This window comes from Talpa europaea, assembly GCF_964194135.1.
Source record: "Talpa europaea genome assembly, chromosome: 10".
In the NCBI taxonomy this organism is placed as follows: Eukaryota; Metazoa; Chordata; class Mammalia; order Eulipotyphla; family Talpidae; genus Talpa; species Talpa europaea.
In genome coordinates, this window is record NC_140077.1 from 8,808,813 (window position 1) to 8,832,249 (window position 23,437).

Genomic DNA, 23,437 nt, shown 5'->3' on the forward strand with positions numbered 1-23,437 from the left:
ACAGGCAGCAGGCGGCAGATACTGTGGCCACTGCTTTTGGAGCATTACATTCTCTAGTGCTGACATTAGAGCCTGGCCTTGGAAGGATGGCATGACATTGGCGGGAGGAGGGGGGGCGGGGGGGGGGCGGGGGGGGCAGGAACTTGTGCTGAGTCATTTGGAGGGAATAATAAAGGTTTGGGAAAGGCTTCGAGAACCTGTGACAGATGATGGGAAGAGTCGCCCGTAAGCTCTCCTGAGACTGCACCAAGGATGGGATTAATTGCCCAGAAATAGGAGCCCAGAGGTGCTCAGAAGCACTAACTGGGGGGAGTATGGGGGGTACTTTTCTGGCTCACAGACCTCGGTGGCCTTGTACTCACCAGGTTTCATGTGAATGGTCTTTGTGTTGGAATTTAGAGTAAGTTCATTCTTGGGCCTCCCCGGTGGCGCAGCAGTTGAGCCCCCAGCCCCCAGCAAGTCTTCACTCTGTCTGGGCTCTCTAGCTTTCTCCGGTTCTCTGCTATCTCTTGTGGTTTCTTCCGTTTGTTCCCCTGGTGTCCCCGTGATGCCACCCTTAAAAGCCCAGTCTCAGCCCAGTTGTACCCACTTACGCATGCCCACACCCTACTCCAGGTGCCCGCCATCAGGCATGCATTCAGGACCGCAGGGATCCATCATTCATCCTAATGGCGGGAGGGCAGGAAAGCCTGATATCATTTACTTACCCTACAATGTCTCATAAGGTGTAAATCCTTCTCGTTTCCCCCACAGTTGCAGTAGAGTGTGCCAGCATCCTAGGCCGGGAAGGCTCACCATCCGTTCTCACAGCCTCCAGTACACAGCACAGTGATGACTAGGATGAGGCACACCAAGGCCAAGGCTGATACCACAGTCAAGAGGGGTGACCCGGCCCATCTTCCTGGAGAGGGGCGGCTTATCATGCCGGGGCTTTCTCCTCTGGTGAGCAGCCCCTTCCTCTCTCTCAGGCCCCAGCGTCTTCACCAGCGCCCAGAGTGATGCTGCCGTTTTATCCCTCCCTTCCATCCCAGGTGTGTGCATTTACACATGAGCACACGTGTGTTCCCTGGGCCCAGGTGTTTGTGGTCACGGGAGGTGTGCAAGGCCGCAGGTGCCCGCCATGGGGGCTAGTGGTGGGAGGGCGTAAAAAAACCTGATTTACTCATTTACCCTACAAGTCGTCTCCACACAGGAATAACTGCACGAGGGTGTGTCTGTGAGCGTGCGTGCGTGTGTGCGTGTGTGTGTGTATGTGTGTACAGTCAGGAAGACCACAGTGCAGGTTTTCTAGGATCCAGCAGACCGGGTAAAGGAGGAGTCAGAGTCCTGCAGACCTCTCCTCAAACTAGAAGGATTTACAGTGGTTTTTGCAGGCTTTTATTGGTGTTTACCCAGGACACAGCAGGCAGGGGTGCTGGGGGTCGGGAGGCTGGCTGGCAGGCTTCCCAGCCCCCAGCAAATCTTCACTCTATCTGGCCTCTCCGGTGATCTCTGCTTCTGCTTCTCGGCTTCTCTCTTGGCTTCTCTTTCAGCTTCTGCTGGCGTCCTCATGATGCCGCCCTTAAAAGCCCAGTCTCAGCCCAGGTGAATCCCATCTACCTATGCCCACACCCTACTCCAGGTGCCCGCCATCAGGCATGCATTCAGGACCGCAAGGATCCATCATCTATCCTGATGGCGGAAGGGCAGAAAAGCCTGACATTTTTTTCCTTACCCTACAGTGTGTTATATAGAAAAGGCTCAGTTCCAATTTGGGCAAATGGGCCAGGTGACAGAATAGCAAGTGTGTGATTATAAGAGGAACCACTGGAATGATTGCAGGGTTGCCCAGAGTGACCCCCAAAACTGCAACTCCTCCCCCCTCCCCCTGGGAAATTTCCAAAAACTTGGCTGGGCACTGATTTAGGAAAATCCGCAGCCTTGGGACTGGAGTCACGGCTGCTTACAGAGCAAGTCATCACCAGCTGGTACCTTAGCTGTAAATACTTTAGAACTTACAAAGGTATTGCACATGTTTTACCTAAAGGAGAAATTAAATTGGAAAAAAAGACTTTCCTTCCTTGATAAATTGTTACCTGGTTCTGGATCTAGAGTTGACGATTGTTCTGCAGGGGTGTGAACTGTGAGAACTCCAGAGCTATCTGGAGGGAGCTCGGACCATTTAAACCTGTTTCTTCTGCCTCCAAACCCGCTCTGTGCCACAGAATCAAAACCCTAGTGTAGGGGCCTCCCTGGGGGCACATGGGGTTAAGATGCAAACCTATGAAGAAATCCGCAGCCTCGATCCTAGGCGGGCCAGGGAGCAGCCCACAAGGCGCTGCAGACCTCTCCTGTCTCACCCACTGCTCCCCTCCACAGTGTACTTCGGTCAGTCTGCTTGTTCTGCTCCCCATTCTGTCTCTGGTGAATCCTCTCACCCCTTCCCACCTCTGGCCTGTACCCCAGCTCTTGTACGCATAAATAAATAAATCTTTAAAAAAAAAAAAAAAACAACCTTAGGGCCTCCCCGGTGGCTCAGCGGTTGAGCGCTGGGTTGCGAAGCTGCCCACAGCCTCTGCAGCACCAGTTCGATCCCTGGTTGCTCCCCGGCCACCGGAGGAGGGTCCCATATGGCGCGCAGACCTCTCCTGCCGCCCGCTGCTCCCCTCAGCAGTGTGCTTCAGTCCTTCTGCCTGCTCTGCTCCCTGCTTTGGCTCTGGTGAATTCTCTCACCCTCCTGCGCTTCTGACTGTACCCAGTGCATGCATAAACAAACAAACAAACAAATAAATAAAACATGCCTCTATAAAAAAAATAAATAAAAATAAATAAAATAATAAAAAAAATAATAGAGTAAGTTCATTCTTGGCTGACCTTTGTGGCAGATCTCACCACCATCGTGAACGTGGACTTGGTGCAAAATGAAGCATTCCTGGATTCATGCCATTGGAGTAAGATGCGTGAGTCCCCAGTGAGAGGTTAAGAAAAGTTCTAAGCAATTTTCCTACAAAAGAAAGACCTCTCTGGCAAACCCCCACTAATATGGAAACCTCAGTATGATTGGCGATGGGATACTCCATATTCAATAAAAATATTCATGGTGAAAAAGGTGCAGACAGAATCCACCTTTCAGGACCTAAGGTCTCCCAGGCCTGCAGGGTGCTGACTGTCCAGGCAATCACACACCTGCTCTCACACGGTAGAGAAAGAAAAAAATCACCGAGGCCGGTGGTTTTCCAAAGCCATCTTACACAGAAGGTTACGACATAAAACTGACTGAAAGGGGCCAGGCAGCTAAGCAGGAGGGAGAGAGGAACACTGGAGCCCCACAATCCCTCCACCCCCCAGCCTCTCACTCTGCCCCACCAACAGTCCGTGAGGGCTTCCTTTTGATGTCTGTGCCCAGAAAGGAAACACAGCCTACAGGTCTTGCGATATTCAACTGGCCAGTCAGTGGAGAGCAGAGGAGACTGGGGTGGGGTGTGGGGTGGACTCTATTTCTAAGTAATTAGGAAATGTATTTTTACTAAAGCGTCATTTCCATTTAAACAGCTCCATCCGGCTCTGGTTTAGAAACAGGCCATAAATATGGTTTTAGGGAACAACATGCCTTCTGGGAAGGACCTAAAGTTTGATTTGTGAATATTTTCATCTTTGACTTATCTAGTTGCCACACCGACTCTACAGTTAAAATTGAATCAAATTGTGGTACCTAGCAAGTGATTCGGGCTTCCGAGAAATGATTTGCTCCTGGTGAGTTCTGTGCAGGAAATGCCCTTTTCAATTTATTTCTACCTAATTGTCTCCTAGAAGAGCAGGCTGCTGTGGTGTTTTGTTTCCTCTTTAAAAAAAAAAAAATAGTAAATGTGTGATTGTATATTATCATTTGTATATTATCATTTGCAAATATGATCTAAAATATGAAAGGCACGTGTCTTTTCTGCATTCTGATGATTTAACTCATCTCAGCACCTTGCCAAGGTCTTGATCCTGGTGGGTGGGACACCCTCAGCAGCCCTCAAGCTCAGCTGCCGTCTCCTTGGGCTCAGCCACTAGGTCTGACGCTTTCCTTTCTAATGTCTCTAAAGAGAGGCAGCCAGAGGCTGCAGGCTGCATTCGTAAAAAATGCGGTGGGAGTGAGCGTGCGTGGGCAGAGGTGCTCAGTGGATCACTGTGTGTTTCTGGACTGTGTGTGCGGTGGGGTCTAGTTGAGAGGAACCACAGGAAAAGGTCCACAGAGGCACCAGCCTTCCTGTACCCTGGAGGCAGCAAACTCCTCTGCTGGGGACCCTGAGCTGGGGCCAACAGCAGAAGCCAAGCCTGCCTACTCCTAAAGCTGTTTCCTGGGTGCCCCGGGGCCAGTTTTCCTGTTCCTTGAGTCTGTGCACTCACTTATTAAATGGAGATAACATAGCAGCATCATACAAAGCCTTTTTACACAATTCCCTTGGCTTTGTGATTATGTAAGAAAATGCCCATAAAGTTTAGAGGCGCACAAAGTATTTAAAGATGAAAAGACATGAGGGTTTCCTTCAGCTTTATTTAGCAAAGATAAAGTGGAGGATGAGTCCATTTATATCAGGTTCAACAGGCAGAGCTAATCAAAGCAGATGACAATGAGAATTGCAAGAAAAATGAAATGAATGAACAGAAATGAAAAAATAAGTAGGAAAGAACAGCAGGGAACTTTCTGGAGTGAGTACTGAAAATGATCATTAACTTGATATGAGTGCTCATTACCTGGGGATACACATTTGACCAAACTCTTTGACCCACAAATGGTTCAGAAAAATAATGTGTGTATAGTCACAAAAGTAGTAATAATGTGTGTGTGGAGAGGATGATAAAGCAAATGGGATAAAATGTTAACATTTGGGGGATCTCATTGGAGAGCATATGGGATTTCTTTGTATTGTCACAACTCTCCGTAAATACAAAATTATTTCAAAATAATATTAGTTTAAAAACTCATTTATCTGCACCCTTAAGGTCTATGCATTTTACTGTTATGAATTATACATCAAAGTAAAAGTTTAAAACAGGGGGCAGGGCTTTAGTGTCTTTACTTATTTTTTGTCTTGTTGATCTATCCATTGTTGATAGTGGTGTGTTGAAGTCTCCCACTACGTATGTGTTTTCTCTGATGTCTGTTTTCAGAGATGCCAATAGTTGTCTGATATATTTTGGTGCTCCTTCGTTTGGTGAATATATGTTAATGAGTGTTATCTCTTCTTGAAGTATTATCCCCTTGATCATAATGTAATGACCACTGGGGTCTCTTTTTATCTTTTTAAGTTTGAAATCTGTTTTATCTGATATGAGTATGGCTGTTCCTGCCTTCTTTTTTGGTCCATTTGCTTGTAGAATTGTTTTCCATCCTTTAACTTTGAGTCTATTTTTATCTTTTGCAGCTAAATGTGTTTCCTGGAGACAGCAAAAGGTTGGGTTTTGTTTCTTAATCCAGCCTGCAACTCTGTGTCTTTTTATTGGAGAGTTTAGTCCATTTACATTTAGAGTTAGTATTGATATGTTAGCATCTGTATTTGCCATTGTGTTTGTCTTTCCTTTGATTTTATTTATTTATTCTTTTAATAACTTTCTTTGGCCTTCTTTTGTTGTTATTCGTCCCTCTGAGGTTCTGGCTTTAGGACTCCTTGTAGTATTTTTTGGAGTGGGGGTTTAGTCGTAATAAAATTCCGGAGTTTCTGTTTGTCTGGGAAGGTCCATATTCTTTGTTCAAAGAGGATGGAGAGCTTTGCGGGATAGAGTATTCTTGGTTGGCATCTGTTTTCTTGGAGTCTGTTGACTATGTCCCTCCACTCTCTCCTTGCCCGTAGTGTTTCTTCAGAGAAGTCTGATGTCAGTCTGATTGGTTTCCCTTTGAATGTTATCTGTTTCTTCCCTCTTGTTAGTTTCATTATTTTTTCTTTGTCTTGGATTCTTGGGAGCTTTACTATTATGTGTCTTGCTGTATTTTTCCTTTCGTCATGGAAGTTTGGTGTTCTTCTTGCTTCTTGTATATCAATTTTCAGATCCTTCTTAGCGTTTGGGAAGTTCTCTTCAATTATATCCATGAATATTTTCTCTGTTCCTACATCTCTCTCCTCTCCTTCTGGGATTCCTATAACTCTTATATTTCCTTTCCTCATGGAGTCAGATAGTTCCCGAAGTCTTTCTTCGGTCTTTTTCCTTCGTACTTCTCCTTCCTTTTCTGTTCTAGTTCTTTTTATTTCTGTGTCTTCAAGATTACTTATTCATTCTTCCATTTCATCTATTCTGCTTTCATTGCTTTTCCCAGAGTTCTTTAGCGTCTCCATTAATTCTTTGATCTCCTGCATTTCTTTTACTTCCCTCTTTAGGGACTCAATTTCATTCTTCCTGAAACCATAAAATACATAGAAGGAAATATAGGCGAAACACTACGTGATTTGCATATCAAAGACATCTTTACAGACACATCACCCAAAGCAGTGATAGTGAAGGCAAAGATCAACAGCTGGGACTACATCAAATTAAAGAGCTTCTGCACAGCAAAAGAGACAATAACAAAAACAAAGAGAAACCCCACCAACTGGGAGAAAATTTTTGCACCCAACACTAATGATAAAGGACTGATCACAAAAATCTGCAAAGAGCTGATGAGACTCAACAACAACAAAGAAAATAATCCAGTCAAAAAATGGACAGAGGAACTAAAAAGAAACTTCTCTGAAGAGGAAATGCGAATGGCCAACAGGCATATGAAAAAATGTTCAACATCACTTGTCATCAGGGAAATGCAAATCAAAACTACCATGAGATACCATCTTACACCAGTGAGAATGGCACATATTAAAAAAACTAGCAACAACAAATGTTGGCGAGGTTGTGGAGAAAAAGGAACTCTTCTGCACTGTTGGTGGGAGTGCAAACTGGTCCAACCACTATGGAGAGTTGTGTGGAGATTTCTAGACCTACTAAACATAGAGCTTCCATATGATCCAGCAATTCCACTCCTAGGTATTTACCCAAAGAACACAGAAACATCAACTCCAAAGAACACCTGCACCCCTATGTTTATAGCAGCACTATTTACAATAGCTAAGCTTTGGAAACAGCCCAAATGCCCAAAAATAGATGACTGGATCAAGAAGATGTGGTACATATATACCATGGAATATTACTCAGCATTCAAAAAAGATAAACACATGCAATTTGCAGCAACATGGATGGCGCTGGAAGGGATCATGCTCAGTGAAATAAGCCAAAAAGAAAAAGAAAAATACCGGATGGTCTCACTCATAGCAGGAATCTAGAAAACTTAAATAAGGGACCAGGAAAATGAATAACTATAAGAAAGTGAAAATCAAAATCAACAAAAACTATGAACCAGAGACACTTTTTGGGGGGTGGGGGGCGGGAGGGGAGGGATTGGGGTCAGAATGGGGGGATTGTAATTGTATGGGGAATATAAAAATAAAATTTATTAATTAAAAAAATAAAATAAAACAGGGGGCAGGGGATCCAGAGCATACATAAAAAAAGATCTTAATAATGAACTCAGTTGAATCGAGTGCCTGTAGGTCCATTACACCACCCTACTCATTTTGTGTATTTGAGACTATTTTTATAATACAAAGCAAATTTTCCAAAACTAAAAGCAACCCCAAATATCTGTCAACTCCTGGCCCTGTGCCCAGCACAAGTGCCTCCTCTTCTGGGAATGCCTCCACCAGAGGCCCCTGCTCCTGTCTCTCAGTGATGGAGGACTGTCACCAGTGTCAGCCTGCTGCTGGCTGTTGGCATGGCCTGTGATCGAACTTGACAACGAAGGCACCTCAAACCAGTTTTCTCTGTCCTTCAACTGAAAGGGAGTGAAACAAGCACCCAGTCAGGGCTGGGATAAAATGCCCACTCAGGGGAGTCCCTCTATGGCAGGGCAGCCACAGCGAAGCCACAAGAGAAAGTCGCAGAGGCCAAAAACAGAGACATTTAAATACCGTGCAAGACAAGCAGGAAGCTCTCTGGGTCTAATTCCACGTTTGCAAGGTAAACATTTGCTTTGGCTGGGATGGAAAAGCAAGGGTCGATGAGCTTTGCGGTGAATCAATCACATCTCTTAAGATAGGGTTGGTGCCCACTTGTTCTCCCGCCTGCCCCAGGAGGATGGAGACCAGGTACTTTTCCCACCTGCATCCCTGACCCTGGGTGAGTCCCCACCCCCTCCCTGAGCCACTTCCCTCCATTCACAGTGAGAGTTTGGATCAAAGGAACACTCAGGTACATTCCAGCCTTGTGAGATTTTAAAATCAACACTGAGACCTGACTTGACTCAGTGTTGGGCCCCAAGTCAGGGCATGAGCTTTTTATGCTTCTAGAGCCTGGCCAGAGACAAATGAGGACATAGGCAAGACAGAAACTTTGGGAAAGGTGTCTGGTAGGCCAAGTCTTCCATAATTTCCAGAGAAGCTAAACATCCAGGTTTTATGCCCAATCTCCTGATCTTCAAATGATAGTAATTAATTCAAACATTGTGTATAAATGCCATGTGAGACTAACCAAAATATCTGTGAACACCATTTAGGACCCTGGGTGGCCAGTTTTAGCCTCCTAAGGGGGGGGCTGGATGAGGCAGGGAGCTTTCTGATCTTTTCAATGCTGGAGTTTTGTGACTCTCTATGGCTCAGAGATCACCGCCTCAAAGTTGGAGGTAAATTTTAATGACAAATACCTCAAGACATGTTTCTGCCATAACCTGTTGTCCAAAACCCGGTGTCACATACAGATGCACGCCGTGTAGGAAAATGAAAGACATGATTCAGAAAATAAAACGCCCCACTACAAGGACTACTCTGAGATCGTCTATTCTTTTTTTATCCTACTACATTTCTTAACATCCTGATGGCAGCCCATTAAGCTGACTTCATGGGTCAGCCTGGGAAAACATTGCTTTAGAATTCACATTCCCTTAATCCCCCCGCTAGGTTCTGCTTCTCACTTTATGAAGCAGGAACCATGGGCATGCCCATTTCACAGAAGAGAAACGTGAGGCTCAAGCATCACACACCAGATCCGATTGTTTTTCTTCTATTCTTTTAATCAAAAAAGGGCAAGAACGGGACTTCAAAGAGCAAGATCAGAAAGGAAAGGTCCCAGAGGCAAAGCAATTGGGAAGGATGTTGGGGAGAATAGAAAAACCAAGCAGGGGAAGGAGGGTCATGTGCAGTGGGACATACCTACAGCTAAAAGCACGCCTCATATATGTAAATCCTAAAGTGATAGGTATGTCTAGTTTTAACCCAGTTGAGATATATGTGAGTTGGTTATAATGCTGACAGTTCAGTTACATGATTTCAAACTTGGTCTTTTTTTCAACTTTCATTCTTAGTAATATGATCTCAGATTTAATATATTGCTCAATTTTTTGTTCATCCATATTTTCTGATTTTCCTATAAGAAATACAATTTTTGTTACATTAGAATGTTGTTTTTAATTTGGAAAAAAAAAAGGGTTTTATAGCTGAGAGTGGCTTTGGAAGCCATCTGGCCTATTGATCTTAGTTTCCAGGCAGGTAAATTAAGACCTAGAAGCTTGAGAAGCCTCCGTGAAGGTCCCCAGGCTACTTGGCAGCAAAGCCATGACAAGTGGCCTGGCCTACAAAAAAATTAATGAAAGACTGACCTCCCTCAAATCTACCACCTCCCAGTTCACCACTTATGAACTGACAAAGTCTCACGTCTTCTCCAGAGGTAAAGATCAGAGTCGACAGGAGACAGAGGTTACCCAGAGGTCAGTGGGAGGGATGGGTTCTTAAGACTAATGAGCTTTGCTCTTTGTTGGGTCAGCCAGCCCAGCCTGGGTGCTATTTCGAGCCAACCTTTGCAACCAACTGGGCCCGCAGTCAGAGGCTGCACTAGGGGCCAGCACACCGCAGCGCGGCCCCTCATGGCCAGCCTCTCTTCAGCTCCTCTGGGCTGTCCAGGCTGGTTGACTCCATCCCCATCTCTTTGTCTCTTTTGTGTCCTCTACCTCCAGATTCCCAGAGAGAACCAGTGGAGACGAGGGCCTCATTAGTAAGCCCAGAGAACAACGATTTCAAGGATGTGCATTGGGTGGCTTTCTGCATTCTCCAAAGTGCACGGTACCAGCACAGTTGCTAGGTAATGTTTAAAGCCAATAAGGCTTAGATTAGCATCATAAAAGTCAATTAACAAGGCAATTTCTTCCCTTGGTCTGTATTTGTATATTATTAATGAACAACAAGGCTGCCTAGTGCAGTAAATTAGCCTAGGTAACTGGGGAGCACAGTACAAACATTTTTTTTCCCCTTAATGGCCTCAAACATTTATCTCATACAGAGAAAACTATACACAAGCACAGAGAGGGCTCCCTGTTCCGGCGGCCGAGGAAGCACACCGGAGCGGCTCTGATAAATATTGATGTTTGTTTATCCAAGTGCCACAGACCATGCTGGCAGCTGCCCCCCTCCCACACTCATGCAGGGCTCATTATGTAAGAAGCATAGACAGGAACCTTAGCCGCCTTTGCTGAAGGACTTTCAGCCTTTGTTTCCTGAATTAAAAATAATGGGGAAACCAGTTGTCCTACAAGAGTTGGTGTCAATCAAATAATTGGTCCTATCTTTACTTGAGGAACAGAAGTATATACCCCTATGCACATACTTGGACGATCTCTGCCTAGCAGAAATGACTCACTTAGGGGGTATCAGAAAGATACCTTAAAGTGTACTTTTGCTGCAAAATCTATCCATGAAGAAATAAATTGTGCTACATAAAGTACCAGTGTGTTAACATGATGACATTTGGCATGAGCCATTCACTGCATCACCATTAATCACCTACTATGTACAGTGCAAACAATACTGTTCATTTAATCCCATTCATCTATTTCTAGGCCACACAGTTCAGTGTCAAAACATTTGGGGACTTACTAGCAGAGTGTCAGCTAATAAAGGCCATTAGGCATTTGTTTAATAAGTATTCATGGATTGTTTGTCATATTCGTGTCCAGTGCAGGCACAGAACAAAAATGGAAAAAGACACAGTCCCTTGAAGATCCAGCAACTAGTGGGGAGCTAGAGAGGTAGGCAGAGCATCCCAAAACATCAAAGAGGTGCCCCCAGACTCCTGGAACACACAAGAAGGAATGGTCCATCAAGAATGGCCAAGGAATTGTTCTGGGGAGAAGCCAAATTTACCCTACTCATGTCCCTTACTTTCCCCATACTGATGTCTGCTCCTGTGGTGACAAAATTACTTCCCCAGGTATCTTAGGTATCTTCTCAGAAGGATTGGCACACTTCAGGTGGGCACACCTCAAGTGGGTATGTCAGGTGGGCAGACCTCAGAGAAGAACACCTCCCAGGGGCACTCCTCAGATAGGCATCCCATATAGACACCTGTCAGGTGAGCTTCTCCTCATGTACCCCCAATTCTATCTTCTCCCTATTGAGACAAAAGAAAATAGCTGCTCTTTTCAGAAATAATTTTCAGACAAAATCCACTCTTTTCTGCCTGGGTCTAGTAGACTGAGCGTTCCTGGATTCATCGTGGACGATGCTGACAGAGGGCGCTCAGCCAAGCCAGGGATCTGGGAGCCTCTTAAAAGGCTCTTGGAACAATCTAGATGGGATCAGGGACCTGCAGCCTCTTGTACCTGCACAGGACAATCAAGCAGAGCTTAACCAGGGGAGTCTGCCTGGGGAGTCTGTGGGTCTGACTGTGTACACATGACCCTAATTTACATTTTATGGGTTTCTACTGGGATGGCTTAATGAAAATCTGCATACAATGTGTCCTTGGCCTGGATGTTCCCTACTCCCCACCCCTGCCAGTTTCTGCAAAACACCTATTTTCTCTTCAGATCTCAGGGAAGCAGGCCTTCCCCAGGGAAGCCTTCCTGACCCCTTGGGCTAACTGCCCCAGTTATTCACTCTCACCCAGGCTTGTACTCCTCCTCCAAGAATCTTCTCATAGCTTGCAGTTATGCATTCATTGGCAATATTTCTCTCTGTCTACCTCTCCCAGAGTTACGCCTCCATGTGGGATACACAATGCACAGTTTCTCATTTCTGTAATCTTAGCTCTCGCTCAATGTCCAGCAGTTAGTACGTGCTCAACACACTCTCCTTATCTGTTCAAAGAATTTCAAGGAATGGGACTAACCCGGGAACCTGTTTCTCCTGTTTTGTCATACTCCTGACTGGCTTGGATTTTTGTTTGGTTTGAGGATTTGCTATGCTGATTAAAAGCATTAAAATCAGGGCCTCCCTAATGGCCCAAGGGATTAAGCACTGTACTATGAAGCAATCCACAGCCTCTGCAGCACGAGTTCAATGCCCAGATAGCCAGAGAGCAACCCACATGGCACAGCAGGCCTCTCCTGTCTTACCCGCTGCTCCCCTCAGCAGTGTGTTTCAGTCAGTCAGCCTGTTCTGTTCCCCACTCTGTCTCTGGTGAATTCTCTCACCCCCCGCGTCTCTGGCCTGTACCCCAGCTCTTGTATGTATAAATAAATCTTTTTTTAAAAAGCATTAAAATCAAAGGCAAAGTTCTTCAACCTCCAAGTATCTTACCCACACTTGACCTGAAGGAGCCCTTTGAAGGCAGTAGGAAGAAATAAGAGGAATTTGTAAAAATTAAGACCTGAGTCTAAAATAAGCAAATATTTTACCAATGATCGCACATATTTGTTGTTCCAGGAGAAGATGATACTAAGTTTAAAAAATCAATAATGTTTTTGTTGCAGTGCTTAACTTCATGTTTAGAACAGGAAAAGAATCTAATGGATGGCTTTCTTCTGCTTCCCACCCCCAACCCACTGGTAATATGATGCAGCTATGCCAGAGAGAGGAGTTTGAGAGGAGTTTAGAAGGCCAAGGACATTGTCTAATGCAGGAAGGCAGATATGAAAAGGTCAGATTCTCTCTGACCTGTCAAGTTGGTAGATGGATATGGAAGGTGTCTGCCCTTGGAAGCTATCTTTGGCATTCAGGTAGAAATCTTCAAGGATAACTGGCAGCAGCCTCCTCACCCCCAAACAGAGGTCTCCAGACACAAGATCCCAACCCTGGGCAAGAGCTGATAGCACCAAGGCAGAGGGATGCCTCTCTCTGGCCACACCATTTGTCGATCTGTTCAGACCTTGAATTCCATATGAAGACAGCGCCTGTTTGCGTCACTTGCATGAGCAACCAGAGAATGGCAACTTGCAGAGAGACAGTAATGAGAGAGACCAAATGACCAAGAACCAGAAATCCATCCCTTGATCCTTATCCCTGTGAGACTAGCCTGAACTTCCTGTCCTCAGAATCCGTGATATTGCCTTGTGTCATCCTCTCCCCCAATTTTAATTTCTGTAACTTGTTTTTTCATTTTCTGGATGAAGTAATTACCACAGACTGGGTGACTTAGAACAAGAGATATTTATTCTCTCATAGTTCTGGGCACAAGAAAGTAGAAATCAAGTTATCTGCAGGGTCCAGCTTTCTCAAAAACCTCTAGGGGGGAATCTTTTCCACATTCTGGTGGTGACTGAAGTCCTTGGCTATGGCTGCATCGCTCAAATTGCTGTGTCCCTCCTCGTATGGACATTTCCTCTTCTCTGTCTTTCCTAAGAACACTGTCATTGTTTTAGGGCCCACCTCATTAATTCAGGACACTCTCATCAAGAGTTTTCACTTATTACATTTGCAAAGACCACATTTTTTTTTTTGCAAATGAAATCACATTTCTTGGAACCATGGATCAGGACTTGCCACCATTTAACTCCCTATACATTGTAGTTCGCCAAGCCCTGCACCGAGTTTACCAAATACCCCTGATTAGCTTTGCAATGTATGAATGACCAGCTGATGCACTGCCCACAACACAAACTGTTCAGAGATTCTAAAGGATGAATAAATGTATCAAAAGCAATTGGCATTCTATGTGGGAAAAGAATTTCATGTCATTTCGTTTTTTGAATATTCTGGGATGAAGTCAAGCCTTGTCTCTTGGATTTGTACAAATACAAGCATTTGTATTAATGATAACATAGTTAAAGGGTGGCTGCCGTGAATTCAGCACTTGCTAGGTAGCCGGCACTGTAGTTGGCTCTTTAACAGGGCAGATCACATTAAATCTTCACAACAATCTTCTGAAGGCAGAATAAGCATTTCCAGTGGTCGCACCCAAGCTGTCTGATAGCAACTCAGTGCTTTTCTCCATTCAGATGGCCTTTTTAGCGATCTGGAACATTTGAGGGCTGTGGACATCAAGAGGAAGAAGAGGATCTAATTTGGGCAGTATCTATGATCCATTCAGTGCTCCACATTTGTGTCTCTTCCATGAGGAAGATGGCACGGAAACTAGTGGAAAGCTGATCACATCTGCCAGGGCTTCCCCTGGACATAACCTCCTGAAGTCAGAGGAATGAATGTTCCCTGATAAGCAGATGCCCCTGCTCATAGTGCCCAGTTTGCTCAGCCCCCCACAGATCCACTCACAATGTCTTAAAGAAACATGACACGGGGAGACACCAGAATGGCAAATGTACGCCTACAGCCAGACAGTTTCTCCTGAGTTAGAATACTCTTGTTTGAGAAGCTGTTAATGTCACCTCCCAAGTTGTGGGCCTCTGTGGGGGAGCAGTTTCCAAGAGCAAGTCCCAAAAAGAAGGCTTCTTTTTGCACTTGTCTTAGGTGGGTGATTTTCCATCCCAAGCCTAGGAAAGAATTTCCTTTTAAAAGCTCACCCCAATCTCATAATCTCCCTCTTCCTCCTTACTGCCAATAATATCTTTCCCCTCCTCTACCCTTGAGAGTTGAGGACACACAGTTCAGCTTAAGATCATAATTGACCCTTCTGCCTCTCCATGTAGCTCCATCCGCATAGTCAACCAAGTCAGTCACAAGGATGTCATCATTAGAGCCTCTGTGCCCAGAGCCACCTGTCACCAAGCCCCTCCTCCCTGTCTGCCCCTCTGTGACTTCCTTTCTCCTTACCAATCATTGCCCTGGACCAGGTCTCCACCATCTCTTTTCTGTACTCAGTCAGGTCTCCCTGCCTCCATCAGCTCTTGATTTACTTTTGTTGTTCCTATAGTCTCAACTCTATCATGAACCCCCCTCCCTAACATACAGCACTGGCTTTTAAAATGTGTCTGGAGGAAGCCTGCTTATAGGTTTTGATGGCCCCAGTCAAAAAATTCTGCCCGAGTATTGAACAAATTGAGAGACCCAGGATTCAGATAGATGCACGTGAAAATATCAATTTTATTACTAAGAAAGCTATATTAGAGATAATAAAGTTAAATTTAGGCTGGGACTTACTAAATGCAGTCTGACCTGGAGGCCTGTCCCACATCACACATCTAAACCCAAGTCAGCTAGCACTGTGGGAATCATCTGTCAAGGACACCCAACATGCACCAGTCACAACACACCAGCTCCACTTCAGCTAGTTTCCCTCACCCCACCAAAGAGGACCTGCTAGCCTTACAAGGAAATCCCTGGCCTTCTGGCCAAATATGCCCTGCTTCTAAGAGGCCCCTTCCAACATACTTTCAAACTCTCTCTTGCCCCAAATACCACAGAGAAGGTGCTCTGCTACTTGTGAGGCACTGTGCTCCCCCAAACCGTGGATTCTTTTCCCTTGAATAAAGGATATCAAGCTTGTTACTAAATTATTTTAGTTCTTTTACTTGTTGGAGGATATAGCTGAGCTCTGGCTGAGCAGAAGGAAATTGAAGGCTGAGGTAATGGAGGATGAGGTAATGGCCACAAGAGCAGCACAGGTAGGATGGTTGGGGGGAGAGGTCACAAGGGAAAGCAGGTAAAAGTTCACTTTATCAGTCCTTTCAAACAGGAGACACTCCTTACTGTCTTCTTGGCATTTTGGTGGTTTGACCCAGTTCAGGGGTCTGGCAGAGTTCAAAGAGGACAGAACAGAGACTTTTCTGTGGTGGTTTTCTCCAGTCCCATTTTAAAATCGCTCCAGTTATGTCAACTTTTCACATATATGATCTCTGAACTCTGAAAGGACATGCAGGGAGGGGAGGAATTCAGGGTTATTTGCATATATATTTACATATTTCAAATCCTTTGTGGCTTTGTGGCTAAAAGTCAAGTCCTGTGAAAGGTCCTTTGTGAAGCAGACAAGCAGAACTGTTCTGAGAAGAAGGTTCCTAACCTTACATTGGAAATAGATGTCATTCTGCTCATTAGAATCCAAGAAGTGAATACTAGGCATTATGGTGGGAAATTGTCCCTGTCAAACACAACTTGGTTCCTCTTCTTTAAGACAGGGATCCTGAGGTGATGGTGCATGGGTGCACTGGGGAAGGAAACTCTATGGGGACTACACCTGAGGGGGTGCGGGGAAGCAAATATTGTTTAAAAATGAACAATGATGTAAAAAATAAAAAAAAATTAATTTAAAAATTTATTGAGAAAAAAAGAAAGAAAGGGGTCCACTCCCCAACCCACCCCCCATAGACCTCTGAGGTCACTGAAGAACATGGATGAAGAAAAGTCTGCACAGTTAGCAATTTTATGGAAAGGATTGTACTCTCATCAGCCTGGGGACACTCTTAATTACTCACTCTGATGGGAAAGACTATAAAAAGGCATGTGGTCTAAAATGGGCAGGATCGATCATCTTAAGTCAGCTCTCCAACTGTCTTCAGTCCAAAGATATTTTGGTCTGAGCCAGGAAGTGAGAGAGAGAGTAAGGGTGGCAACATCTGAAATACATGAGCACCTTTCTCCTATTGATCCAAAGGTATCAGAAGATGTAATGAGCCCAGATGTGATGGGAGGAGAGTAGTTTTAGTGAAGAGGGACAGACTTTCTTGGGGGGTTGAATGAATGTCTAGGTCAATTTCTATAGAATTCCAGGAAAAGTGGGGTTTTGACAACCAGGGATTTACTTAGTCAGTGCATTGAAGCATTCAAGAAAATTCAAGTCCTCAAATGAATTTCTCTTAAATATATATGCAAAAAGCCCCAGAAGGCTCTCAATAAACCAATACCTGCAATGAATCTAATAATTGTCAAAATTCCTCTTCAGGTTATATAAGAAAAACATACCCACATATGTGGTTTCCAGGGTTAATGGTTGTAGAATTTGAGTGTTCTACCCACAGGAGCTCATATATACCAAATACAACCAAAGCATTCATTTAACACACTTTGCATGCCTAGGCCTGGAGTTATACAGACAGATAGGATGTAATCCCTGCCCTCACATAGCCTAGCATGACAAACATATTAGCAAATTAGAAACCCTTTGGAGTGACAAAGTCAAGGAAAGAAATATTTAGTGAGAACAGTGAACTCCAAAGTAAGGACTATCAGAAAGTCTGGGAGGGGAGAGAGAGGCTTCAAGAATGACAGGAGGGAGTTTGGCAAAAAGGTAAGGACACTCCATTATGAGACAACTGCATGTGCAAAGGTCCTGAGGTATAAAGTCATAGTGTTCAGGGAACTGCTAATCATTAGGATGATGAGTATGGAAGAGAGTGGGGAGACATAAAAGATGAAGGCAAAGAAATATAGGGTAAAGCCAATCATTCATTAATTCAGATAGCATTACTGAGAACCTAATATGTACCTAGTGTGAACATACCCAGTATTTACCACTTCTGTACCAATACAGAAGTGAATAAGACAAATGCAATGCCTGCCTTCTTGGAGTTTGCATTCTGATGACAATAAATAAGTCTGTAAACAATTTCCAATAGAGATGAGTGCTAAGAAAGAAATGATCAGGAGATGATGAAACAGAGTAATGGGATTGGGGTACCACAGAAAGTATGGTCTGGGAAGGCTATTCTGAGATGATAGCCTTTGGAGACCTGAAGGATGAAAAAAACAGAGGACTTCAGTCCTTAAGGGACAGAGAAAAGAAGAGACAGCAAAGGAATACAAGAATAAATAATCAGAGATTTTAGACATTATCTAGAAGAGGACAGAACAATAGAATTCAAGGAGAAAGAAAGAATCATGAGGAGAAAACAAGCTTCCACAACATTGATTTGCCTTGCATTTTGTATTTTTAAGATAGATGGCTATCAGGTTCCCAAGGAAATATAGTGGATTGATCCCAAGCATCTAATTTTCCTCCTCTTCAAACTTCACTTAAAACAATATTAAGAGAAATTTTAGTAAGACCTAAATCCACAAAGACAGACAGCATAGGCTAGGAGACAGTATTAAAATTCTGGAAAGCAGCGGAATGAGTGGTAACTGATTTAACGGACACAAAGAAGTCAAATCCTAAACTACCTATGAGGAAAGCGGAGGGCCAACCTCTAGTTGTGGTATGTAGGGAAAATTCTGGAATTGGTGGCACCAAGCTCTTTTAGAAATGAGAATGAAGGTGGGAGACTAAAATCAAGAGAACTGGTTAAAAGTTATTGGAGAAATAGCTAGATTCCTTTTTCCCACTCGAGAAAAGAGGCTGGCCCTTTCTTACCCTGGCTGAAGATTGGAGGTATAATCCCTGGACAGAGTGAAACAGCTGAGGGCTGGGGTACTGTAGGAAAAACACAAGAAGTTAACAAATGTATGTATACCAGTTTCTGAGATTCCTCCTGATTTCTAACTCATTTAGTTCCCAGAATCCCAATATTCTTTCAAAGCAGAAGAATCAAAGAACATTTTCTGTGGAATCTTGACTTGCCCACAGAGAAATGTCTAAAGATACAATTGGAGCAATTGCCTTAAGAATGGCTGAGTCACATCATTCTACAGCAAAATCCAAAATTTACAAGTGCACCAACTTATCCAAAGATCCCATCAGCTTTTGCCCTGTCTCTGGTAAATATATGCAGACAATTAAGGAGGCCTGGCTGCTGAGAAAGAGCTTTCATATGTAAGTAGACACCAAAACAATCAGTAAAATAAACAATGAGAGGAAAGTATGCAGAGAGAAAACTTAAAAAAAAAAAAAAAAAAACCCGAGCCTTACTGGGGACCTCCCTGGTGGCTTAAGGGGTTGAGCACAGCACTGTGAAGCAATCCTCAGCCTCTACAGCACCAGTTCCTTCCCGGGTCAGCCAGGGAGATACCCACATGGCCCAGCAGACCTCTCCTGTCTCACCCACTGCTCCCCTCAGCAGTGTATTTCAGTCAGTCTGCCTGTTCTGCTCCCCACTCTGTCTCTGGTGAATCCTCTCACCCCCTGCATCTCTGGTCTGTACCCCAGCTCTTGTATGCATAAATAAATAATCTTAAAAAAAAATAAAAGTATCAACCCACTAGAAGTGGAGAGGAACTTTCTCAACCTCATGAAAGGCATCTACCAAAAATCCAGAAGTAACACCATTTAGGAAACTAAATGCTTTCCTCCTAATAGGAGAAAGAAAAGGATATCTGTTCTTATCACATCTATTCAACATTGTGCTAGATAGTCTAGCATAGACAACAGGGCAGCAAAAAGAAATAAAAGGCATCAGAATTAGAAAGAAAGAAGTAAAACTATCTCTATTTGCATATAAGACATTATCATATATAGAGACATTATCATATATAGAGAAACTTATAAGGAACTCACTTGAAAAATTTTGAATTAATAAACAATTTCAACAATGTGGTAAGATACAAGAACAATGTATGGGAAATCAGTTGTCTGCCTACACGGAAGTGCTGAATAACCTGGAACTGAAACAAGAAAAACAATCCCATTTACAATAGTGCAAAAAGAATACAACACTTAGGAAAATTTTTAACAAATAAATACAAGACTTGTACACGGAAAAGTACAAAGTATTATCAAAAGAAATCAAAGATGTAATTAATAGGAAGACATTCCCTGTTTCTGGATTGATAGACATTATATCGATAGGATGCAATAAGCCCCCAGTTGATTTACAGATTCAATGAAATCCCTATAAAAATCCCATTGCTTTTTTGACAGAAATTGACAAGTTGATCCTAAAATTCCTATAAAAATGCAGAATAACCAAAACAATCTTGAAAGATATCAAAATTGTAGACCTCACATTTGCTGGTTTCAAAATCTACTACAAAGCTACAGTAATCAGACTGTGTTACTTGCATAAGGATGGACATACAGATCAATAGAATTTAGAGTCCAGAAATAAACTCCCATATTTATGTTCAATTGATTTTTGAAAAGGGTACAAGACAATTCAATGGGTAAATTACAGTCTTTTCAACAAATGATGTAGGACAGTTGGATATAAACATGCAAAAGAATTAAGTTGGACAAAAAAAAGAATTAAGTATGATGTAACAAACACAAAAATTCATTCAAGATGGATTACATACCTAAATGTCAAAGTTCAAACTAAGAAATTTTTCCTGTAGAATACCTAGGAGTAAATCATCATGATCTTGGAGTAGGCAATAGTTTCTTAGATACAATACCAAAAGCACAAATAACAAAAGAAAAAGGCAGATACACTTGATTTCATTAAAATTAAAAACTTTTGTATTTCAAAAGGCACCATCAAGAAAATGAAGAGACAAATCAGAAGGCTGAAAATCATGTATCTGAGAAGGGACTTGTATCCAAAACCAAAAGAATTCTTACAACTTTGTAATAAAAAGTAGCTCCATTTTAAAAATGGGCAAAGGATTTGAATAGACATTTTTCCAAAAAAAGATCATAATTAGACTCTAGGAAACACACATGTAAACCACAATGAAATACTGCTTCACACCTGTTAGGATGACTAAAATGACGATGGCAAGAGATGGCACACAAGTAGAGGAACTGGAATACAAATACACTGCTACTGGGAATAAAAAACAGTGCAACTGCTTTTAAAAAACTCTCAGTTCCTCAAAAGGTTAATTACAGAGTTAACAGTTGACTAAGCAATTATAATCACAGGGATATAGAAATGAAGACATGTTCACACAAAAAGTTGTACACAAATGCTCATAGCAGTATTATTCATCATAGCCAAAGAGTATAAAAACAACCTAAATGTCCAGCAACAGATAAGTGCATAAACAAATTGTACATCTATGGGATGGACTATTTTTTAGCCATAAAACATGAAATGCTATACTACCGATGATGAAAACATTATGCAAAATGCAAGAAATCTGTCACCAAAAATCACATATTATGTGATTCCTTTTATAAGAAATATCCAAATTAAGAAAATGCATAGAGACAGAAAGCAATTATAGTTGCCCTGAGCTGGGGTAAGAGAAAACGGGAAGGAATTGCTAATGGATATAGGGTTTCTTTTTAGGATGTTGAAATGTTCTGAAATCAGATTATAATGATACAACTCTGAATGTACTAAATGTGAAAATATCTCAATAAAACTGTTCAAAATTTCATTCAGAAATACATAAACCAAACATAAAGCCATTGCTAATATTTTTCTTTTTTAAAAAAATTTATTTACTTGTTTATGTATACAAGACCTGGGGTGTAGGCCAGAGGTGCGAGGGGTGAGAAGATTCACCAGAGACAGAGTGGGGAGCAGAACAGGCCGATCTACTGAAATACACTGCTGAGGGGAGCAGTAGGCCAGACAGGAGAGGTTTGCCTCACCATGTGGGTCAGCTCCCTGGCTGGGGATTGAACTCAGGCTCAATGGCTGGCTATAGCTTGATAGTGCTGTGACTTAACCCCTGTGCCATCAGGGAGGCCCCTGTCAATACTTTTCTAACTCTACAATATGTCTCTCCTTATTCGTCAAGGCCCTGTTGGCACTTACTCAACTTGCGGTGACCTGATAAAGATCATTGATCTTCAAAAGTAAGATGAAGCAAGCACTATTTTGCAATGAGAGGGAAGAGGCACTCCAAAGTTCAGCGGTCAGGTTTTTACCCAACAGGAAAGGGATGTCGACAAGAATTGTTTCACAACACCTTACAACCTGTAATTTTAACATGCGTTGACTAACCGTTTGCACAGTGTTAATACTGTTAGAGGACAGAGTGAGGGGCGCCCCAGAATACCCATTCTAAATAGCAACCATATCAAGACAAAACACCATATCAAAATAAAACATACTCTAGATCATAAGGCCTTCAATGGAAAGGAACTTTAATGGAAAGGAACTTCCGTATGCAATATGGAAAAGGGGAAGAATAAAGTTGCCAAATCAAGCACCCAAAGTCACCCACTCCCTCGTGGGTAAACACCCAGCAACAAGTTTGGTTCAAAGCAGGGCCACTGAGCCCCAAAAGCCTGCCTCAAGTCTAAAGCACCTTTTTGTGGGGACCCATAGGAAAGGGGCAGAAGGAGCAATTTATCATTTTTTAATAAATTATGCATTTATGAGGAATATATTTTGATTTTCCCCGATACTAAAAAAGAAAAAATAGTGAAAATAGTGTCTGGGACAGAAGGAGCAAAAGCAAAATCAAGATAAAAGCTGCCATTGTTGACGTCCCCACGGTCTCTCACCCACGTCTGCTTCAACTAGTCCAGGACCAAGAAGCAAGTGCGGCTTCTTCCCATGTCTCTCTGCGCCACGTGCCTCCTCCAGGTCTCCAGGCTCTCCATCTTTGTCCTTCCCACCTCCAGTCTCCTCTCCTCCTTCCCATCCCAGCTCATCGCCACCCTCCATTGGATGGGTCAGGGATCCTGGAACCTCCCCTTTCCCTGGGGACCACCCTGTTATAATACCTTTTATTGTCTTTCAGGAAAACCTGAAGAGAAAGCAGAAGAGGGACACCAAGTCAGGGCTCCTGCTGAGGTTTTCTTAGCTCGCCTTGACAACGTAGGCCCTGATTATTTCGATGTGAGAGGGCAAGGAGCATGAGCCGAGGGACCACGGTGGTGACCAGGTCAGAATCCAGACACAGATGAACCCGACTTGGCTCGTTTTCCTGCCACTAAGAAGCTGTGTGATCTGTGCAAGCTGCTTAACCTCTCTGTGTGTCGTTTTCTCTGTAAAAATGGGAACGTTACACTGATCTCTGTTTTTATTTAAGGGTGTAGCCCATTGTGGAGAGCCCATTTATAGTACCTTTATTTTTTAATAAATTATGCATTCATGAGGAATATGTTTTAATTTTCCCTAATACTAAAAAAATAGTGAAAATAGTGTTAGCACTTTTCTAACCGGTATCTTCTCCTTTCATCGGTCCTGTTTTATTTTGATGTGTGTATTAAGTTACTTGTCCAAGCACTTTCCTGAACCTCTGCTCTCAATCAGGAACTAAAACATGAAAACATTTGACTGTCAAGTATTTTGTGCTTAACAATTGTGCCTGTACTGTTACTTAGCAAAAGCATATGGAGCAAGCCTCCATGAAGAACTCCATTGTTCAAACATCTGGGAGCCAGGGAGAGACAGTGAGGGCTGGACGCCTGTACCCCTTGGCTCACAATTACTTTCTATAACCCCATTCACCCCGGGGGATTCTTTCGTTAAACAGAAGTCTTTGTTCCAATGCAAATGTCCCCAAATGACCTGCCAGTTAACCATCCAAGGACTTCCTTCCCATACTGTCCTTACACCTGTATAAAAGAAGAGCGG